Source organism: Aquarana catesbeiana, linkage group LG02 (genome assembly GCF_042186555.1).
Source record: "Aquarana catesbeiana isolate 2022-GZ linkage group LG02, ASM4218655v1, whole genome shotgun sequence".
NCBI classification, from domain to species: domain Eukaryota; kingdom Metazoa; phylum Chordata; class Amphibia; order Anura; family Ranidae; genus Aquarana; species Aquarana catesbeiana.
This window is the reverse complement of record NC_133325.1, coordinates 668,565,898-668,580,450: the sequence shown is the minus strand read 5'-3', so window position 1 is coordinate 668,580,450 and position 14,553 is coordinate 668,565,898. Positions and strand designations below refer to the sequence as shown.

Below are 14,553 nucleotides of genomic sequence, written 5' to 3'. Positions count from 1 at the left end.
AGGCTTCACAGAACAGCTGTATTTATACTGAGATTAAATTACACACAGGTGGACTCTATTTACTAATTAGGTGACGTCTGAAGACACTAGATTTTAGTTAGGGGTATCAGAGTAAACAGGGCTGAATACAAATGAATGCCACACTTTTAAGATATATATTTGTGAAACAATTTTGAAAATCATTTATTATTTTCCTTCTACTTCACAATTATGTGCCACTTTGTGTTGGTCTATTAAATAAAATCCCAATGAAATACATATACGTTTTTACATGACAAAATGTGGAAAATTTCAAGGGGTATGAATACTTTTTCTAGGCACTGTATACCATCCCATCTGTTATGTAACCATATGTGTCCCAGTGCCTGTGCTGTATAAAAACTATGCAGATTTCTACCTTCTATCAGAGCGTCTCCCTACGCTCACATGACTGCTGGTCTCTCTGCTCCTCTCCTCCTCTCCTCCCCTCCTCCCCTGCTGCCATTAGCGGGAGTTCTTGGACCCTCCCGCTATAGCTGTCAGCCGGGAAGAGGAGAGAGCCGAGGAGTCATACGAGCGCTCTAAGATGAGGTAGAAATTTGCATCTTTTTAATACAGCACAAGCACTGGGACACATAGCTTTATATAACCGATGGTATGGTACACATATGATATATTGACTTAAAGCGGAATTAATTAATATAATATTATTATTATAAATAAATTAAAAGTCAGCAGCTACAAATACTGCAGCTGCTGACTTTTAATAATTGGACACTTACCTGACCCAGGGTCCAGTGATGCGGGGGAACGAAGCCCCGCTCGTCTCCCCCTCCTCTCTGCAGCGCCGGCATTGTAACTGTGGCGCCTGGCTGTGACTTCACAGTCAGGCACCCACTGTGTATGCGTGAGCCACGCTGCGCACCGTGACTGGCTGGGCAATCATCTGTTCCAGATAATTGCCGAGAGGGAGGGGGGAGAGGTGAACTCCCTTCCGGTGCCGCGGTGCGCCGGGTGGAAGTGGGAGCTGGGACCCTCTGAAAAGAGGGTACCGGCTCTCCCCCCAAAAAAATGACATGCCAAATGTGTCATGTCAGGGGGGGTCACCTCCGTTAAAGCGGAAGTTCGATTTTTGGGTGGAACTCCGCTTTAACAACCACTTTAAGCTTTGAAAATGAAAGCAAGAAGTTGGTTGCCTAACACATCTGCTCCAGATTTTGTCTGATCCAGTTTTTGTAAATTCTTTACACTGTATTTAAAATGTGATATATGGTAGTCTCTTTCTCAGTTGTAAAGTCAAACTCTGGGCAAACCGCTAAATACACATTTGAAATATATATATACGTAGTACCTATTCCCTCTGCTAAAAGATTTGTATTTCTGTCCACGCAGTCCAGGGGTTTACACAGTCCTGCCAAACAACATATCGATTCTCCAGCCAAAGCCTGTGATTGGACAGTGAAGGACAAGCAGCAGACTGATCAGATCATTCCTCTGTCATCTTGACAGTATATACCTTATCAGCACGTTGATGTGGCACATTATTGCTGCTCCTCCATCTCCTAAGTGATCTGTAATTTAGGGGATTCCTGTAGGCTGATGCCAGATCAAATTTAGTGTACTAGTTATATTTAAAAATAGGCTGAATCATTTTTATTGTAAACATAACTGCATTAAATTGTTTACTTTTTTTTTTCTTTTTTTCAATACCTGCCTGTTCAGGTTTAGATAATCAGAAAAAGCTGTTAAACTATAGTAATCCGTCGTAAGGTCTAGAACAAGTTTAGAGGTATGCCTGATATAGAAGTGAGTCACAACTGAGGTTGGATTTAAGAGTTTTATTGAAGCACTTCAGGTAAAAAAGGTAAAAAGCCAGCCTGTTTCAGGGTGCCGGTACCTGGTTCTGCCTAGGCGATCCAAGGGGAAGTTCTCTAGCCCCTCTCCCTTCCTGCAGTCTTTAGGGACATGTCACAGGTCCCAGAAGACTGCGGAACCATTCACAATGCACAGGTCACGCATGCGCAGTGGGCAGCCATCTGTAAAGCTGCAAGTTGTCACAGCCGGCTGCCCACAGTTAGGATGCCGGTGCTGGGGACCGAAGACAGTCCTTGGCGCCCCCTCGGGTGAGCAAAGCGCTGGATCCTGGGACAGGTAAATATCTGTTTATTAAAAGTTAGCTGCAAGGTAAAGCCATAATGTGCTGGAATGCATTGCATACTAGCACATTATGTGAAACTTAACTGCGAGCTGCAAGCTGTCACCGCTGACAATGCATCCATCTTCACCCGTCTTTCTTCCGGGTTTGTGGACTCTGGCTGTGTGAGTGGCAGGAGCCACAATAACATCACTCCCGCGCATATGGGCTTGAGCCACAATTTACGCAATTTACAGCACAGGACTCTGAAGGAACGGCCCGGGTGGCCGTTCCTTCAGAGCGCATGCGCCGGTGACATAACCGGCAGCATGTACTGTAAATATCTCCTAAACAGGGCACGTTTAGAAGATATTTACAGTACCTATAGGTAACCCTTATTATAGGCTTACCTGTATAAACAGATTATGCATGGGATTTTACTCCCACTTTAACAATCCTCACTAATCTGAATGAATGTAATGGTAATTTATCTAAAATATATATTTCAAATGAAGCATAGGTTAGTCGTGTATAGTTCTACTCTAATGAAACAATTACCTAATGTTATAATACATAATCCAGTCTATTACTATTGGAACTCCAGGTTATTATATTTTAAGCTCTTATGTTGTATTTTATTTTAGCTACAGTGCTTAAATGTTAAACCCCTTTTGAAAAGTAAGATTTTAATCAATATCTCAATGAACACAAGAACAATTTCCAAAATTTTTACAAAACTGAGTGTTCTAGAACATTTGTTTAGCTCATTACATGAAAGTAGGTTAATAATATAAATTAGATTACAAAATCTTCAGTTTTACTCAAATTAGTTGATGCATAAATGAATACACCTCACAACAAAAACTACAACATCTAGTATTTTGTCTGACCTCCATGATTTGTAAGGACAGCACCTCTTTTAGAGCCTGGATGCTGGACGGAGACTGATGTTCAACTTGTCTCTTCAGAATTCCTCATAGGTGTTTGATTGGGTTCAGATCAGGAGACATACTTGGCCAATGATTCATTTTCACCCTGTTTGTCAGAAATGCAACAGTGGCCTTAGATATGTGTTGGATCGTTGAAAAGTTCACGACTACGAAGGGCACGGAGTGATGCTAGCATCCTCTCTTTCAATATACAGCAGTACATCTGTGAATCCATGATGCCAATTATTGAAATGCAGCTCCCCGAAACCATCAGCACTCATACACTCGTGCACTTCACTGTAGGCACCATGCATTTTTCTTTGTACTTCTCACCTTTGCAATTCCATACTGTTTTGAATCCATCAGTTCCAAAAACTTTTATCTTGGTTTCATCACTGCAGAGTACAGAGTCCCAGTAGTCTTCTTTTTCAGCATGGGCCCTGACAAATTCTAGGCAGGCTTTTTTGTGAATGGGCTTTAGGAGAAACTTCCTTCATGGATGACACCCACGCATGCCATTCCTCTGCAATGTACGCCGTATTGTGTCACGGGAAAAAAATCGCCCCAGTTTGGCTTTCTACTTCTTTAGCGAAATGCAGAGGACTTGCATGGCGATTTTCTTCAACCCTTCTCATCAGAAGATGCTCCTGTCAAGGTGTTAACTTCAGTGGACAGCCTGGACATCTCTGTGAGGTGGTTGCAGTTCCATCGTTAATATATTTTGTATCACTTTTGCTACAGTATTCAGAAAAGCTTTACTTATCAGTCAGACCTTCTTGTAGCCTTCACCTTTCTTGTGTAAAGAAATTATTTTCTTTCTCAGGCCTTGTGACATTTCTCTTCCATGTAGTGCCATTACTGGCATGAAAACATGAAATGGGAAGGGTTTTTTTTGTTGGTAAGTAACGCCCTTTTATAATCAACTGTCTGCTGGACACCTGTTTAATGAATAATTAGACTCACCTCTAGTTGAATTCTTGTTAATTAGGATTTTGTTGTCTAAAATTTAGCTTTGCTCCTAAGACTTTCATTGGGGTATATTCATTTTTTGCAACACGGTCTTGAATGAATTTGTTAGGAAAAATACTTTTTTCTACTGTAGAACAGGGGTATTGACTTAAAATTCATGGAGGTCCGATCAGTAAAATTTTCTTCCAGCAGGGATCCGAATCGCATGTTTGTGCGACGACACATCACAGCCCCCCATATTTATATCACAGTTCCCTTCTTACACCAATGTCCTCAGTCCCCCTTCACATCAAAGTCTCCCTTCACATCACAGTTGACCCCCAAAACACAGCCCTCCTTTACATCACAAGCCCCCCTTTGTGTCATAGTTTCCCCCACCACATCACAGGCCCCCTTTTAGGTCAGAGTCCTGCCCCACATCATCGTTTCCCCCACTTTAAATCACATTCCCCCCTTTTACCCCACTTTACATCACACTTTCCCCCACTTTACATCACATCCCCCCCCCCCTCACACACACACCACCCACCTTTATGGCAAAAACCCTCACCCTTTAATAGCAATGTCCTCAGCCCCTTTCACCCTTCCTTCATAGCAGTGTCCACAGCCCCATTCATAGCAGTGTCCTTAGCCCCCTTCACCCCCCCTTTTATAGCAGTGTCCCTGAACCCCTTTAACCCTCTTCATAGGAGTGCTGTAGCCACCTTCATAGCAGTGTCCTTAGCCCCCTTCATCCCCCCTCATAGCAGTGTCTGTAGCCCCCTTTATAGCAGTGTCCTTAGCCCTCTTCACCCCCTTCAAAGCAGTGTCCTTAGCCCCCTTCACCCCCTTCATAGCAGTGTCCTTTACCCCCTTGATAGCAATGTCCATAGCCCCTTTCATAGCAGGGTCCTTAGCCCCATTCACAGCAGTATGCTTAGACCCATTCACCTCCTCTTCACAACAGTTTCCTCACACCTCCTTCCCTTTCACAGTAGTGTTTACAGCCACACACGCAGCCCTACCTTATACAGGGCAGGTTGCTAGGACCTGCCCTGTATAAGGTAGGACTGCCCAGTGTCCTAACAACCAATCACCTGCTTGCAGTTCCTGCCCTAGGACCTCCCAGCCTGCCGCCTCTCCCATCTTCTGCCACGTGGCAGCTGGTTATAACAAACAGGAGCGGGACCTACAGGGCAGTCAGGCAAGACTGAAAGAGTCCGGGTTCCTAAGTGGTGTGACTTTGGCGGTCCGGGTGGGACTGTCATTCGGTCTGCATTTGGACTGCAGTCCGCCATTTAGTGATGCCTGCTCTAGAGCTTTGAAATTGCACAAGAGTCTGTGCTGATGGTTAATTATCCATGCCCAGTGTGTATTTGGGAATTTGTGTTACTAACTTTTTATTTTGTAAAATTTTCTCATGCCTTGCATTGAAAAATGAATTATTGTACACAGAAAAATAGCTTTTTACCCAACAATACATTAGTCTGTCCTTTTGTATGAAGATCTTTTAACACCATTATACAAATAAACTCACTGAATATGTATTCTTTAACGCTGTACTCTAGATCAGTGGTGTCAAACTCAATTTAATCACGGGCCGCATCAGCATTATAGTTTCCCTCAAAGGGCCAATTGTATCTGCAAGACTATATAAATGTATCTATTCTTGATCATGATAAATAATTGTCTCTGCATATTACTGTAATTTAGTTATTTATTAAAAACGTAAGACTTAAGCTTTGAAGGACAGGTGCAGACCAGCGCGGAACCCACTGACACTGTGGTGTGATGATGCAAGTCTGAAAAGGAGTAACGCAGAGACAACATGGTTCTGCCATGTTGTTCTGTCCAAGCAGTCTCCAATAAAGTTTCTTGTAGATGATACCAGTGGTGTGTGACCTTCCTGAAATAGAATTGTATTATTCTCATAATTATAAGCAGATGTCCAGAGCACCCACCCCACTTACATTAGACCGCAAGAGCCCCACCATCAGAAATCAAAGGTCCCCCACCCTCCCTTACATCACAGTGCACCCCTCTTACCTTGTGCTGATTCCGGGAAGCAGTTGGGGGCCCGAGCTGGGAAACAAAATGCAGGTTCTGGAGGAGGACCAGAGGGAGGGCTGGAGTCAGCTACCGGAGTCTGCTGAATGCTGAAACCAGGGTAGGCAGAGAGGCACAGAATCTGTAGGAGGAATTCTGTCCTCCTCCTTTGCTACCAACTGCTGAGATGAGAGGGCAGAGACAAGCCTCTCTCTGTGACTGTACGGAGAAGTGTAGGATCTGGCAGAGGCGTTTTGCCATCCTCTCTGCTGCTGACCTCTGAGACAAGGTGGGGCAGAGACGAGGGGGGTGCAGCAGCTACAGGAGAGGTGTGTGGGCCACATTAAATGGCCTGGTCGGTCAGATTTGGCCTGTGGGCCTTGTGTTTGAAATATGTGCTCTAGCTGATTTACAAAATCTAGTGCAGTTACTTACAACAATCAGATTGTTTGATTTGAATGGTGAAAACAAATTGGTTGCTATAGGCATTTCCTTTTATTTTGCACAAGTTTTTTTTTTTTCCCCCTAGTTTTTTAAAATTAGCCCATAGAGTTGGAGTCAAATTGACCCGTGCAAAGAAATACTTTTAAAGTAATTATTGCTTTCATATGTTAGATATACAGTCAAGTTCATAAATATTGGGACATTGACACAATTCTAATCTTTTTGACTCTATACACCACCACAATGGATTTGAAATGAAACGAACAACGAACAAGATGTGCTTTAACTGCAGACTTTCAGCTTTAATTTGAGGGTATTTACATCCAAATCAGGTGAACAGTGTAGGAATTACAACAGTTTGTATACATGCCTCCCACTTTTTAGGGGCCAAAAGTAATGGGACAATTGGCTGCTCAGCTGTTCCATGGCTAGGTGTGTGTTATTCCCTCATTATCCCATTTACAAGGAGCAGATAAAAGGTCTAGAGTTCATTTCAAGTGTGCTACTTGCATTTGGAATCTGTTGCTGCCAACTCTCAATATGAGATCCAAAGAGCTGTCACTATCAGTGAAGCAAGCCATCATTAGGCTGAAAAAACAAAACAAACCCATCAGAAAGATAGCAAAAACATTAGGTGTGGCCAAATCAACTGTTTGGAACATCCTTTAAAAGAAAGAACGCAACGGTGAGCTCAGCAACACCAAAAGACCCGGAAGACCACGGAAAACAACTGTGGTGGATGACCAAAGAATTTTTTCCCTGGTGAAGAAAACACCCTTCACAACAGTTGGCCAGATCAAGAACACTCTCCAGGAGGTAGGTGTATGTGTGTCAAAGTCAACAATCAAGAGAAGACTTCACCAGAATAAATACAGGGTTCACCACAAGATGTAAACCATTGGTGAGCCTCAAAAACAGGAAGGCCAGATTAGTTTGCCAAACAACATCTAAAAAAGCCTTCACAGTTCTGGAACAACATCCTATGGACAGATGAGACCAAGATCAACTTGTACCAGAGTGATGGGAAGAGAAGAGTATGGAGAAGGAAAGGAACTGCTCATGATCCAAAGCATACCACCTCATAAGTGAAGCATGGTGGTGATAGTGTCATGGCGTGGGAATGTATGGCTGCCAATGACTGGTTCTCTTGTATTGATTGATGATGTGACTGCTGTCAAAAGCAGCAGGATGAATTCTAAAGTGTTTCGGGCAATATTATCTGCTCATATTCAGCAAAATGCTTCAGAACTCATTGGACGGTGCTTCACAGTGCAGGTGGACAATGACCCGAAGCATACTGAGAAAGCAACCAAAGAGTTTTTTTAAGGGAAATAAGTGGAATGTTATGCAATGGCCAAGTCAATCACCTGACCTGAATCCGATTGGGCATGCATTTCACTTGCTGAAGACAAAACTGAAGGGAAAATGCCCCAAGAACAAGCAGGAACTGAAGACAGTTGCAGAAGAGGCCTGGCAGAGCATCACCAGGGATGAAACCCAGCGTCTGGTGATGTCTATGCGTTCCAGACTTCAGGCTGTATTTGACTACAAAGGATTTGAGACTAACTACTATAAAAGGGAAAGTTTGATGGATGATTGTTAATCTGTCCCATTACTTTTGGTCCCTTAAAAAGTGGGAGGCACATATACAAACTATTGTAATTCCTACACCGTTCACCTGATTTGGATGTAAATACCCTCAAATTAAAGCTGAAAGTCTGCAGTTAAAGCACATCTTGTTCGTTTCAACTGAAATCCATCGTGATGGTGTATAGAGCCAAAAAGATTAGAATTGTGTCAATGTCCCAATATTTATGGACCTGACTGTATAATTATAACATCATTAAACGTATAGGGCAGAAAATAATGCATACGTTATAAATTATGAATGTTGTTTTCTAAGGAAATCAATAAAAAGATATTGATCTCTTTCTAGATCAGTCAGCAAAGAAAGGAGATTAGGAATTCAAGCTAGCAGAATAAATACAAGCGACAGTGTGGAAAAATAGCTTGAACAAGGCGTCCTGTCAAAAAGCCGAGGAATGTACAACTGTGAATTTTACGGTTTGCTACATACATTTGAAAACCAGATGATTACCACAAGGCGGGAACACACTGGAGCAGTTCTGTGTGGGGGGCTGTTAAGTGGCATTGCTAGGGGCCACTGATGAGACTTCAGCATGTGCATTGCAGTAAACATTGAATAAAAGATGAGCACACAGACTCCATGCCAGCATCAAACTGGAGTACAGACCACAGAAGATACTAAGCCCCCAGAGAAGAGCTTACAGGCCGGAGTTTATCCAGGCTGCGTTGTAATGCATGTTTACCGTCCACAAGAAGGAACACACTACAGGACAAGCCGACATGAAAAGGGCACTCTTCTCAATGGAAGAAAGGGCTGAACTACCTTTTACAGAGAAAAGTTGAAGATTAGGAGTGGCAGGAAAAATACACTGGAAGGTAAAGTTTTGTAGAGTATATACATTAAACCCAGTGGGGTTGATTTACTAAGGGTAAATAGGATGTTCACATTAAAAATTTTCCTCAGAGCTTAGAGAATTGGGTAAAGCTCTGCTTATTTACATTATCCAATCATGTGCAAGCAAAAGTGCTGTGTTTTTTGCTGGGATTTTTCCTTGCATGTGATGGGGTATTGTTTGCAAATTGACATTTCAGCCCATTTACTAAGCTCTGAGGACAATTCCCCTACAAAGTGCAACATCTCCTGGAAACTGAACAACCTATTTTCCTTCTGTAAATCAACCCCAATGAATAGTTTAATAGCGCAGTTTTCATCATGCATATGAAAAAAACTAGAGTAATGGAAGGGTGGTGGGTAAGATGTGCTTCTTGATACCAGCTGCTCAATGTAATCTGGTTGCTGTAGGCAAGACCTTCACTTGTCTTCTCTACTGTTATTTATGCATGAAGCTAAGGAAACCCTCATCCTTTACCATCTCAGCCTCTCAATATGAGTCTGTCTCATCAAAGTTTTAGCAGTCCAGCGCTCACACATGCCCAAGTCAGAAAAAGGAGGTTATTGGGTAGAGAAGGCTTTTGTGCAACACCAGTTGGCCTGTATTCCTGTCAAGGATCTAATTTATTCCGGTTATGGTATAACCAAAGCTCCCAACTGTCCCTGGTTTCAAGGGACCATCCCTGATTTGGAACAAAGTCCCCCTTGCCTCCTCATTTGTCCCTCACATTGGTCTGATCTATATAGTTGTGTATAAAATATACTTTTTATCTTTCAAAAAATGTTAACCAGTGCTAAACCTTTCATCCAATGTCTAAAATGCTGCATCTGTAGATTTCAAGAGCCAGTACAAAGGAATAGTAGTGGTAAAAAAAAAACACTTGTGGGTTTAACTAATCATTTTTTATTTTTTGGTATAATTCTGCTTTAAGGGGGGCGTGGCAGGGGGTGTGTCCTATGCCTACATAGTTTTGCTAATAGGTGTCACTCCTTCCTATCTCAAAAAGTTGGGAAGTATGGTATAGCTAATAGTAGTTAGTTACAATCAACTGAACTTGTTCTCTAATGTTAACGTTTGTTTTAAAGCCTAACCAAGCCTTTTCTTCAACAGCTTTGATAAGTTGGTAAATGTCTTTAGAATTATAGTCCACTTGAGTGTGACTAATATGCTCCAGCTGGCCATGTTCTCTTTGAAAATGAGTGATTATTTATGTGTTCCTTACTAAAATCCTTTTCTAGATGGCAGTATCGAATTCCCTCAGCTAAGGCCAAGCAGCATGGTTTAATATACAGAGATATTGGGTTTGATTTATTAAAGACGAATAGGCTGTTCATTTTACAAGGGAATTTTCCCCAGAGTTGAATACATGTTTAGTTTGAAAATAATACCCAATTACATGCAAGGAAATAAAAACAGCATTTTCTTTCACATGATTGAATGATGGAGGCCAGCAAAGCTTTACCTCTTTATTCAAACACTGGGGAAACCTCCCTTTGCAAAGTGCAACTTCCCATGAAAAGTGAACAGTCTATTTGTCTTTAGTAAATCAGCCCCAATCTAGTAAGGTCAACTTCTCCGAAGAGAGACTTATTATCTGTCACCACAGTCACCCGTTCTGGATTTTCTCAGATGGTCCCAGCTTTTAGTGGTAGAGAAGCCATGAGTTGGCCAGAAAATAGAAAAAGCTTGGGCAGAGCTATATCCTTAGTGCTGCTAGCTTGTGTAGGTCTGAGAAAAAAATAATTTGTCATAGGATATACAATTATGGTTTCTTTTTTCTTTTGTTTTTCCTGTGAAAAACTAAAAGAGAACTGGGGGAATCATATAAGGACACATCCCCTATCAATAACGTACCACCATAAATAACCTTGTATTTGTAGTTCCCAGGTTATTTTGCCATTACAATAATCATAATGCAGATTCATCCTATGTTTTTATTGCATCTATAGTTGAAGAGAGGCTTATGAGTGAGGAGGCTGGATTAAACAGAAGACTTTAGTCGTTGTCACATCTAGTACCGTATGTCTATTCAAAAAGCACCCATTTCTTCACCTTTCTCTATTAGCTTCACAATATAATACAATATGGCATTTGTTCTAATGATGGATGGAGAATGTTGTTTATGAGGAATATTTGTTGCATAGCAGCTCTGCTTGCACTTTCCCAGTAAAAAATAAAACCTTGCCACTGACCTATTATTGTTGCAGCTCCTGAATAACTTCATCTGTGGAAATGTATAACCCTTGACCCATTATATAAGCGCTGACAATATTTCTCAAGCCTAAACAGCAACTAATTAACTAGAACCTAAAGTGATACTAAAGTCTTGTTTTTTTCTTGGTAAAAATAACAAACATGTTATACTTACCTGCCCTGTGCAGTGGATTTGCACAGAGCAGCCCGGATCCTCCTCTTCTCGGGTCCTTCTTTGCTGCTCCTGGCCCCTTTATCCTGCCAAGTACCCCCACAGCAAGCAGCTTGCTATGGGGGCACCCAAGCTGAGCCACAGCTCCGTGTGTCCATTCAGACATGGAGCTGCGGCCTGGCCCCGCACCCTTTCTCTCCTCATTGGCTGACTGACTTTGACAGCAGCGGAGCCAATGACACTGCGCTGCTGTCTCAACCAATGAGGAGGGGAGTCCCAGGCAGCCGAGACACTCCTACAACATCGCTGGATTTAGATGTGGCTCAGGTAAGCATTAGGGGGGCTGAGGGGGTCTGCTGCACACAGAAGGCGTTTTAATATAGAATAAGATAAAAAACCTTCTGCCTTTACTACCACTTTAATATTTGGAGGAAAATCTTAAAGAGCAGTTGTAATATAATATACTATATCTTAGCCAACAGTCCTGCCACCCATGCATTATTATTATTATTTAGGACTATTATTATTATTTAGGATTTATATAGCATCAACAGTTTGTGAAGCACTTTACAACATAAGGGCAGAGAGTACAGTTACAATACAATATAATACAGGAAGAATCAGTGGGTCCTGCTCGTTAGAGCTTACAATCTAAAAGGGAGGGTAAAGTGATACAAAAGATAACTGAACTGATGGAGAAAATTAAAGTACGGTTGTTAGGTGGGGGCAGAATAGGCTTCTATGAAGATAAGGATTTTCAGGGATTGCCTAAAATTGGACAGAGTAGGAGATAGTCAGACAGATTGGGGCAGGGAGTTCCAAAGGATGGAAGAAGTTTAGAAGAAGTCCTGGAGGAGAGCATGGGAGAAGGTGACGAGGGAGCTAGAGAGCAGAAGGTCTTGAGAGGAACAAAGAGAATGATTTGGCTGCTATTTTGAGACTAGGTTAGTGATGTAGATGGAGGCAGAGTTGTGGGTGGCTTTGTAAGTTGTTGTTAGTATTTTGAATTGTATTTGTTGGATGAGTGGAAACTAGTAGACACTGAATGGTTAGTAAGGTGGATAAGTCTGGCGGCAGCATTCATTATGGACAGAAGGGGGTTAGCCTATATGAAGGTAATCCCATAAAGAGGGAGTGGCAGTAGTCGAGGCGAGAGATAAACAGGGAGTGAATTAGAAGTTTTATGGTGTCATTGATTAAGAAGGGACATATTTTAGAGATTATGCTATACTAGAGATCAACTGCTGTATTGAAGTGTAAGATGGAACCATATTCAGAGCTAAAAAAAAAGGTCAAGATCATAAGTCTGTATTTAATGATAGGACAAACTAGAAAATGATTGCATGTTATCCTGAAACCTCATCATTTGGTGATAAAATAAAGATTACAATAAAGCTATATATTAATTCAGCTGATAATCTGTCTGTGTTCTACTTAAAAAATAAAGCTAAAGCATCACCCAAGGCTGGACAAGACCCAGGAGCTAGGTGGCCAATGTACCATAAAAATCACATCTGGTTTCTATGCTTTTGAGCCCATTCTGTTGAAGGTCCTTAAAGATCATTGTCCATGACTGCTTAAAATAGCCCTGGCTACTAATTTCACTGTTTGCTCTTGAATTAGAAAATAATTTGTCAGCTCTGTGATTACCATGGATATTGCTAAGCTTATCAAGATATACAATAGTTTACTAATTCTTAGCACAACAAAATAGGTCAGTTTAGTATACAATATGGTGAAAAAATGTAGCGCTAATGATGACAATGATAAACACATGGAAATAATATCCACTAGAAAAAAGCCATGAATGTAACTGTTAAGGTGAAATAAATCAGTAGAGTTCATTGGTATCCAAATAGGTAAAAATATAATGGTAGTCCCATGATGGTAAGTATATGTAATGAATCCAACCAGACTGTAAGATCTTCACGTCTGTGTATCATTAGTTAAACGATCTTGAAAAGGAAACCGATGAATACGCTTACCGGAAGTGATGGATTCGGATGCCGGTGACACCGAATCAAACAGGCTCAGAGATCCACAGTGGATATGGTTGGTCCAAGAAACCCCGGATCTCAAGGGGAATCTTCCCTCTGCTGTCCCGATTACGGCTGCACCTCCGGAAGGTCCAGGATGGGTCAAGGCTGCATGGATATCTCAGAAGGGTAGGTGGTTCTCCAAAAAATTATATATAAAAGCGCCAATGTTGCAGATCAAAAGATGTTTTTTATTGGATAACACCAATAACAATGTAAAATAGCGTGATCACGTGGAAGCTATAAAAGCATAAAATCAAGTGTAGGGAAGAGTGTAGCTCGCCTGATGCGTTTCGTCCAATTGGACTTCAACTGGGGCATCAGTTGATGCCCCAGTTGAAGTCCAATTGGATGAAACGCGTTGGACGAGTTACACTCTCCCCTACACTTGATTTTATGCTTTTATATCTTCCACGTGATCACGCTATTTTACATTGTTATTGGTGTTATCCAATAAAAAACATCTTTTGATCTGCACCATTGGCGCTTTTATATATATTTTTTTGGAGAACCACCTACCCTTCTGAGACTTCCATGCAGCCTTGACCCATCCTGGACCTTCCAGAGGTGCAGCCGTAATCGGGACAGCAGAGGGAAGAATCCCCTTGAGATCTGGGGTTTCTTGGACCAACCATATCCACTGTGGATCTCTGAGCCTGTTTGATTCGGTGTCACCGGCATCCAAATCCATCACTTCCGGTAAGCGTATTTCATCTGTTTCCTTTTCAAGATCGTTTAACTAATGATACACAGACGTGAAGATCTTACAGTCTGGTTGGATTCATTACATATACTTACCATCATGGGACTACCATTATATTTTTACCTATTTGGATACCAATGAACTCTATTGATTTATTGTACCTTAACAGTCACATTCATGGCTTTTTTCTAGTGGATATTATTTCCATGTGTTTATCATTGTCATCATTAGCGCTACATTTTTTCACCATGTGCTTTTGAATACTGGTCACATTTGTATGTAGCTGCTTCTTGTCACGTTTTGGGTTAGCGCAGTGTGATATATAATTTTTCCTGATAGTATAAAATATGAATACCAAAATGTAAAAGATATAAAGTTCCACTTTAACCACTTCAGCCCCGGAAGATTTAACCCCCTTAATGACCAGAGCATTTTTTGCAATTCAGCACTGCGTCGCTTTAACTGACAGTTGCGCTGTCATGCGACGTT

The 14,553-nt window shown here is 41.6% G+C and overlaps 1 protein-coding gene across 2 annotated transcripts in view; it reads left to right on the top strand.

The window, feature by feature from the left end:
- Positions 1-14,553, top strand: part of SH2B2 (SH2B adaptor protein 2) — a 194,494-nt gene that overhangs the window by 72,746 nt on the left and 107,195 nt on the right. Inside the window, exon 2 of one of the 2 annotated variants that reach the window (XM_073616659.1) lies at positions 8,417-8,943. The exons of the other annotated variant lie outside the window; for it this stretch is intronic. The gene's annotated coding sequence lies outside the window, so the exon portion shown is untranslated. The remainder of the gene's footprint in view (positions 1-8,416; positions 8,944-14,553) is intronic. 2 annotated transcript variants of the gene reach the window in all.